Source organism: Podarcis bocagei, assembly GCF_964188305.1.
Source record: "Podarcis bocagei genome assembly, chromosome: 13".
NCBI classification, from domain to species: Eukaryota; Metazoa; Chordata; class Lepidosauria; order Squamata; family Lacertidae; genus Podarcis; species Podarcis bocagei.
In genome coordinates, this window is record NC_138138.1 from 40,358,101 (window position 1) to 40,365,749 (window position 7,649).

Genomic DNA, 7,649 nt, shown 5'->3' on the forward strand with positions numbered 1-7,649 from the left:
TGGAGGAAACTGTGCCTATGTAGTAATAAGCTGAGGTGCTTGGATTTGAGAAAGCTTGAGTTATTGCCAGGAGATTTTGTCATCGCTTTAGAGCATTTCTAATTGTGCAAGCACTGATAGTTCTGATTCGTTACCCGCCTTCACCCTCATTTCTAATATTTATGAGTCATAATAAAACAGGCCTTTGAGGAAGGCTGCAACGTCTCCCATTTTACAGGCTAGAAAACTGAGCACAGAACGGCATGGTTTTAAACAAGCCGTCACCCAAGTCATTTCCCTCTTCTTGCACTGCAGTTTTGTTACTTTGGCAGCACTGTACCTTGTCTTGTGTTTTTATTTTACGATTTTATTTTTTTTTTAAAAAAAATTTTTTTATTGCGTTTCTTTCCATAGGTGAACAAATTTGTTTGGACAACAATATACAAGAAACATTTTCCATATATATAAAGAGAAACATAGAAAAAAGAAAAGATCATTATGAAATTTTTTCGACATCTTTTTGGACCTCCTCGCATCCTCTCAGCATTGCGTTCATCATTCTAACCAATTCAGCAATTTATTATCTTATTTCCCAACTTATTATACCTTTGTATTTATTATGTTACCAATTTCATAAGTTTGTAATTTAATTTTAACACTCTTAATAAACATAATATTTTGTTTCTAATTTGTCTCATTTTTTCCCCCCATCAATACTTACTTTATCATTTACTTAAAATAAATTGCAGAAGCATAACGTTTCTTAATCGTGCACAATCTTAACACTCAAACAACTTATAATGTTTTTGCAAATAGTCCTTAAATTTTTTCCAGTCCTCCTCCATTGTTTCTTCGCTCAGATCTCGAATTCTGCCGGTCATTTCTGCCAACTCCATGTAGTCCATCAACTGCGTCTGCCAGTCCTCCAGTGTGGGTAAATCTGGTGTCTTCCAGAACTTTGCGATAAGAATCCTAGCTGCTGTGGTTGCATACATAAACAAGGTTCTGTCCTTCTTTGGCACCTTCCGGTCCACCATGCCCAGAAGAAAGGCCTCTGGTTTCTTAGAAAAGGTATATCTGAATACCTTTTTCAACTCATTATGTATCATTTCCCAGAAGGCCTTTACTTTCGGGCAGGTCCACCAGAGGTGAAAGAATGTCCCTTCTGCCTCCTTACATTTCCAACACTTATTATCAGAAAGATGGTATATTTTAGCCAACTTGACTGGGGTCATGTACCACCGGTATACCATTTTCATAATGTTCTCTTTCAAGGCACTACATGCCGTGAATTTCATGCCGGTGTTCCATAACCTTTCCCAGTCCTCAGACATAATGTTGTGTCCTACATCCTGTGCCCATTTTATCATAGCAGATTTAACTGTCTCATCCTGTGTGTTCCATTTAAGCAGCAAGTCATACATCCTCGAAAGTACCTTAGTCTTTGGTTCTAGTAACTCCGTCTCCAGTTTCGATTTCTCCAACTGGAAACCCACTTTTTTGTCCATTTTGAATACCTCTTGAATTTGAGCATAATGTAACCAATCTCGCACCTTACCTTTTAATTTGTCCTGGCTTTGGAGCTTCCAATTGTCTCCAACTCTTTCAATCAGTTCCCAATATTTTGGCCAATGGGCCTCCATATTGGGCTTTTTTTTAGAAATCTTGGCTTCCACAGGTGATATTTATTTTACGATTTTAATGCACTTTTTCCTTAATAGTCGTCGTAACATTAAAGTGATTCCAGTCTGAGTTTTACCAGTTCACCGTCTTGGAGGAACTCCAGCCCAGGTTTTGTGCATGAGCTCAGGAGTCCTAGAGATTAATTAGGCCCTGAGGCACTTTGAGGAGAATGAGATTTCTGGTGGGCTTTTCCTCCTGCCTCATGTGTGTTGGAGGTTGTTTTTGTAAAAGTGACTTCTTACCATTGTGGCAGATTTGTAACCTGCCTTGGGGCCACTTCTGGTGGTGCCTGTAAGCACAAATAATAAAGGATAAATTTATAATAAACAAGTACTGGACATAAACTTGCATTGGCTGCGAGTAGTCAGCTGTAGGGTATGCAAAGTAAGGAAGGAATATGAGAGCACCTTTTAGCATGCATGGAATGCCTTTCCTTCATTAGCGAAGAGACACCAAAATCTGCCACACATCTAGGATGAAAAGGCAAGATTTCAAGAGTGTGGGATGTTTCAGAAAGTAGGCACAGTAATGTGCGGGTTGCACTGTTTTGTGATACGATGAGTCGCTGTATTATTCACAACCTCTCTCTTCCTCTCTTTTTGTACTGGCATGAATGCAGCAGCAGCATAACTGAATGTGAAATATTTGAGGTGAAAAACAGTCAATACCTGCTTAATCTCTTGAATCAACCATGGAGAGGAACACAGTGTCTGAAAAGGCTATTTCACCCAGCTATTTCTGTGCAAGGGAGGACTGAAGGCTTGATACTTTCTTATAAAAGGTAAAGGTAAAGGGACCCCTGACCATTAGGTCCAGTCGTGGCTGACTCTGGGGTTGCGGCGCTCATCTCGCTTTATTGGCTGAGGGAGCCAGCGTACAGCGGCTTAGTCATGTGGCCAGCATGACTAAGCCGCTTCTGGCGAACCAGAGCAGCACACGGAAACGCCGTTTACTTTTCCGCCGGAGCGGTACCTATTGATCTACTTGGTGCTTTTGAACTGCTAGGTTGGCAGGAGCAGGGACTGAGTAACAGGAGCTCACCCCATCATGGGGATTCGAACCGCCAACCTTCTGATCGGCAAGTCCTAGGCTCTGTGGTTTAATCCACAGCGCCACCCGCGTCCCTTATAGAGCTGTCTAAATGGCCTCTTTCAACCATCGAGGTGGGCAGGCTCAGGGACACAGGAGTAGACTACAACCACTGGATCACAGAATCTCAGAAATGTAGAGTTGGAAGGGACCCCGAGGGTCATCTAGTCCAACGTCCTGCAATGCAGGAATCTCAGCTATAGCGTCCAAGACAAATGGTCATCCAGCCTCTGCTTAAAAACCACCAAGAAAGGAGAGTCCACAACCTCCCAAGGAAGACCATTCCACTGTGGAACAGCTCTTACTGTCAGAAAGTTCTTCCTGATGTTTAATCAGAATCTCCTTTCTTGAAACTTGAAGCCATGGGTTCGAGCGAGTCCTACGCTCCAGAGCAGGAGAGAACAAGCTTGCTCCATCTTTCATGTGACAGCCCTTAAGATATTCGAAGATGGCCATCATGATCTCCTCTCTGTTGCCTCTTTTCCAGGCTAAACATACCCAGCTCCTTCAACCGTTCCTCATAAGGCTTGGTTTCTGGACCCTTGATCACCTTGATTGGTCTCCTCTGCACACATTCCAGCTTGTCAATATCCTTCCTAAATAGCAAGTTAATGTCAAAGTGCTGCTGGCTTAATGAGTGAACTCAACAACAGTGTTGGTTTGTCTCGGTAAATTCTGTGGTAAATTGCTGCTGGGAATACATTTGCAGCTCTCTTGGGAATCCTAGTCATAAGAAATCTTATCCATCCATCCATCCATCCATCCATCCATCCGTCTCCACCCTTGTCTCCCCTTCTTCCATCTTAGCAACAGCACATTGATCTCGATCTTGTATAAACAGCTGGGTTACCTTAAGGGCAAAAGAAATATTGGCAGATGCTGACAAAAACAAAGAGTTCTGCACGCAGGGTTATTTCCACCCCTCAAGTGGATGAAAACTTCTCAGCAATAAAGACTGAGGAATATCAGGTTGCTCTAAAGCAAAAAGGCTGCCAGCCAAGATCCCTGGGGATTCTGGGAGAGGAATAGGGCTTAGCGGATTTGAGAGGTGGGGGTACATTCGCAGGCTGGGGGGTGGGGTGGGAAAGTTGTAGAAACTTTCTATTCTGCCTTTTCTACTGCAAAGGGACCCCCAGACCAGTTTTCAGACAGAAAGCGGAAACTTTCAATAAAACAATCACAGATCCTCCAAGTGTCCCTGTTTTCCAGGGACGTCTCTGATTTGGAGCAGCCATCTTGGTTTCTGATTTGATCCCAGAATGTCTTACTTTTCCTTAGGATGTCCCTATTTTCATTGGAGAAATGTTGGAGGTAAAGCGTTATCTGACCCCGAGCCATCTGAAGGCAATCTGGTATAGGGAAGTTTTAAAAAAATGTTTATTATTATGTTTTTACATATGTTGGAAGCTGCCCAGAGTGGCTGGGGCAACCGAATAAGATATGTGTGTGGGGGGGGGGGGTATAAATAGTAAAATTATCATTATGGAATGGGGTGTCCCTCTTTTCATCGGAGAAATGTTGGAGGGTATGCAATCATAGAATTGTAGAGTTGGAAGGGACCCCGAGGGTCATCTAGTCCAACCCCCTGCAATTCGTGGATCTCAGCTAGATCATACATGAGATGGTCACCCAACCTCTGCTTAAAACCTCCAAGGAAGGAGTCCATCACCTTCTGCAGGAGTCTGCTCCACTGTCAAACAGCTTCCTGATGTTTAATGTGATAAAAACAACTAATATGCCCCAGTTAAATCATCATATTCCTTGATGTGCTGAACTAATGAATTATGTGAGGAAATAAGAGAGATACTGGGTCCTATCTACCCTCCCAGTTCTATATATGAGGAGATGGACAGACTTTGGTTACTGAGGAAGTGCACTCTGCACAAGCTCCAAGCTATTAAGTAGTGGGTGGACATAGCAGACGACACAGAGATTTCTCCAAGTAGTTCTTTATAAGTAAGCTGGAACTGAACTGAAGTGAACAGCTCAGCCGGCCTGCTTTGATAGGCAGCCGGCTGTCAACATTGTAACAACAACAACCCAGGGTTTCCTGTCTAAATTAACTGACGTGGACCTGAGTGAAAACTATATACACAATACCCCTGGTGGCCAGGGTGAGAACTTCAATACATAACACCGCAACTCTTTTCTTCCTTGTCCGCTTAACTTTTCTCTGACCTGTTGCATGCTGACATGACCCCCATCTCAGATGAACTCGTGAGATCAAGGCTTCAAAGCAAAGAGGGGAAAGGGAAGAACGGTAGTAATTAATAATAAAATATTCAGCTCCTTAGAAGACAGCTGGGATATGAGTGTTATACAGTATGAACCTCCGAGGAGCTGAAAGTGGCAAACATGGTTCTCCTCTTCTCCATTTTGTCCCCACAACAAGCCTGTGAGGTAGTTAAGCTGAGAGACAGTAACTGGGCCTAGGTCACTCAGGGAGCAGAGATCTGAACCGTGGTCTCTCAGGTCCTAGGGCAACCCTCTGACAACCCCACCTCCTGGGTCGTCAGTGCTATAAAGCTTCACCGTGCTCATTATTTTGAGAGGCCCCCGATTTAAAGAACATGTTCAGCTTTGGACAAACCAAAAAGGAATCTTGTGGCATCTTACATATTAATGGACTTATAAATATTAACAGGTTTGCACAGAGAGGGCTCCGGTCCATGGAAGCTGATGCCATAATAAATCCATTTGTCTTCCAAGGGGATGTTCACATTAATGGCATAAAATGCAGTGAGGTCAGCCCCCTTCTGCCGCGTTTCAGACTGCATTTTACAGGGATGTCTTCCCTTGATGGTGCATGAACATTCTGGTTTCCCTGGCCCTGCGATCCCGCCTCCGCCGCCCTTGGAACTGCTATTCATGAGGCTGCCACGTTACTGCTTACCCCACATCCAGATTTTGTTGTTGGATTGAAGCTGGGTGGAGTAAGAAACTCGCCGCAGAGCAGTATTTAACAAAAAACAACAGGATCCATATGGATTGTGCCTAACATCCTGTGAATGCGGCTTCAAAAACCAGCAGCGGCAGCGCATTGCATGCAGAGTAAGCAGTAACGTCAACATAACCTAAGTTACCACAAGACACATTTTTCTCCCTTCAGATTTAAGGATATCAGACAAAACGGATTTTTTTCCAGAGGATGGTAATGAAGACACTGGAGGCAGGTATAAACAAGGGAAGAGTACCGTATTTTTCGCCCCATAGGGCGCACCGCCCCATAGGACGGACCTAGTTTTTTTTTGGGGGGGGGAATAAAGAAAAAAAATTATTTCCCCCCCAGGCGCGGGGCTGGCGCGGGGGAAGCCCAAGCTTCCCCCAATCCCAGCCCCGAGAACAGCCTGCTATCCGCAAGCCTAGGAAGGCCAGCGGTAAGTCGCGCTGGTCTCCCCAGGCTTCGGAATGCAGACAGCTCTGCGCAACCCTCGGGAGGCGGGCGCGATTTCGCGCCTGGCTCCGGATGGCTGCGCAGAGCTGCGCTCGCCCCGGGACTGCAGGCAGCTCTGCGCAACCCTCGGGAGGCGGGCGCGAAGTGGCGCCGGTCTCCCGAGGGTTGCGCAGAGCTTCCTGAAGCCTGGAGAGCGAGAGGGGTCGGTGCGCACTGACCCCTCTCGCTCTCCAGGCTTCAGCGAAAGCCTGCATTCGCCCCATAGGACGCACACACATTCCCCCTTCATTTTTGGAGGGGAAAAAGTGTGTCCTATAGGGCGAAAAATACGGTATGTGTTTATTTCAGAAATAGAGGCTTTCTTTTAAACTCTGGTTTTCAGCTGGTGGGTCTGTGTACCCTAGAGTGAGTTGTGTCCTGGCCTCACACCATTCATTCCATCCCTATTTTCTTCTTTTATGATTTTTTTTAAACATGGTAACAAGCCCTAAGAAGGAAAGCATAGGAAAGAAGAAGAAGGTGTATATACACTGTATACATTGTAGGTTTTGGTGTCTTCGGGTGTCTTCCCGTGTAAGAGTTGGGGTGTCTTACACGGGAAGACACCCGAAGACACCAAAACCTACATTCCTGTACCCGTGAAAATCTACGAAAGCACTGTATACATTATACACACAAACAAAGCAGAGAAGATCTGAATTATATGGTGGGAAATGAAAGCTGGAATCCTGCGCCCCACTGAACTCACTGGGACCTTCCCCCAAGAAAACTTGCATCAGGCTGAATCGGTGGGTCCTATGGTCTGAGCAAGTTCAATACTGTACAGTGGTACCTCAGATTACATACGCTTCAGGTTACAGACTCCGCTAACCCAGAAATAGTGCTTCAGGTTAAGAACTTTGCTTCAGGATGAGAACAGAAATTGTGCTCCAGCGCCGCGGCAGCAGCGGGAGGCCCCGTTAGCTAAAGTGGTGCTTCGGGTTAAGAACAGTTTCAGGTTAAGAATGGACCTCTGGAACAAATGAAGTACTTAACAAGAGGTACCACTGTATTTCTGTCTAAAGAGGTGGGCTTTTCTTTTTGCCTCCCTTTCTCCTTTTCCTGCAGAGTAGCAAAGGTCTGGCACTTGGCACCGACTACGTGGTTCATAGCGCACCGCAAGTTGGATGCTGTGTGGCAAAAAGGTGTGGGTGGGAGATCAAGCAGCTCAGCCCTTGGGTATGTCACGAAATGCAAAACATCGCAGCTGGGATTGTGCAGACAGCTGTGTTTTCGCTGGTGGCAGATGGTGGGGGACCCAGGCTGGTGGCAAAGAGTGGGAGTGAGGAGAGGGAGAAATATACCTTTCCCAAACAACTGGTCCAGCCATGTTTGCAGTCATGTACAACGGTACGGATGGGGGCCGTGCATGATTCTGTGCCTTGATGCAAGCAAAAGAAAAGTTCAAAATGTAGTATCCCAAGGAGTATCTCTTTCATTAAAAAATAAATCAAGTTTCCAGTCT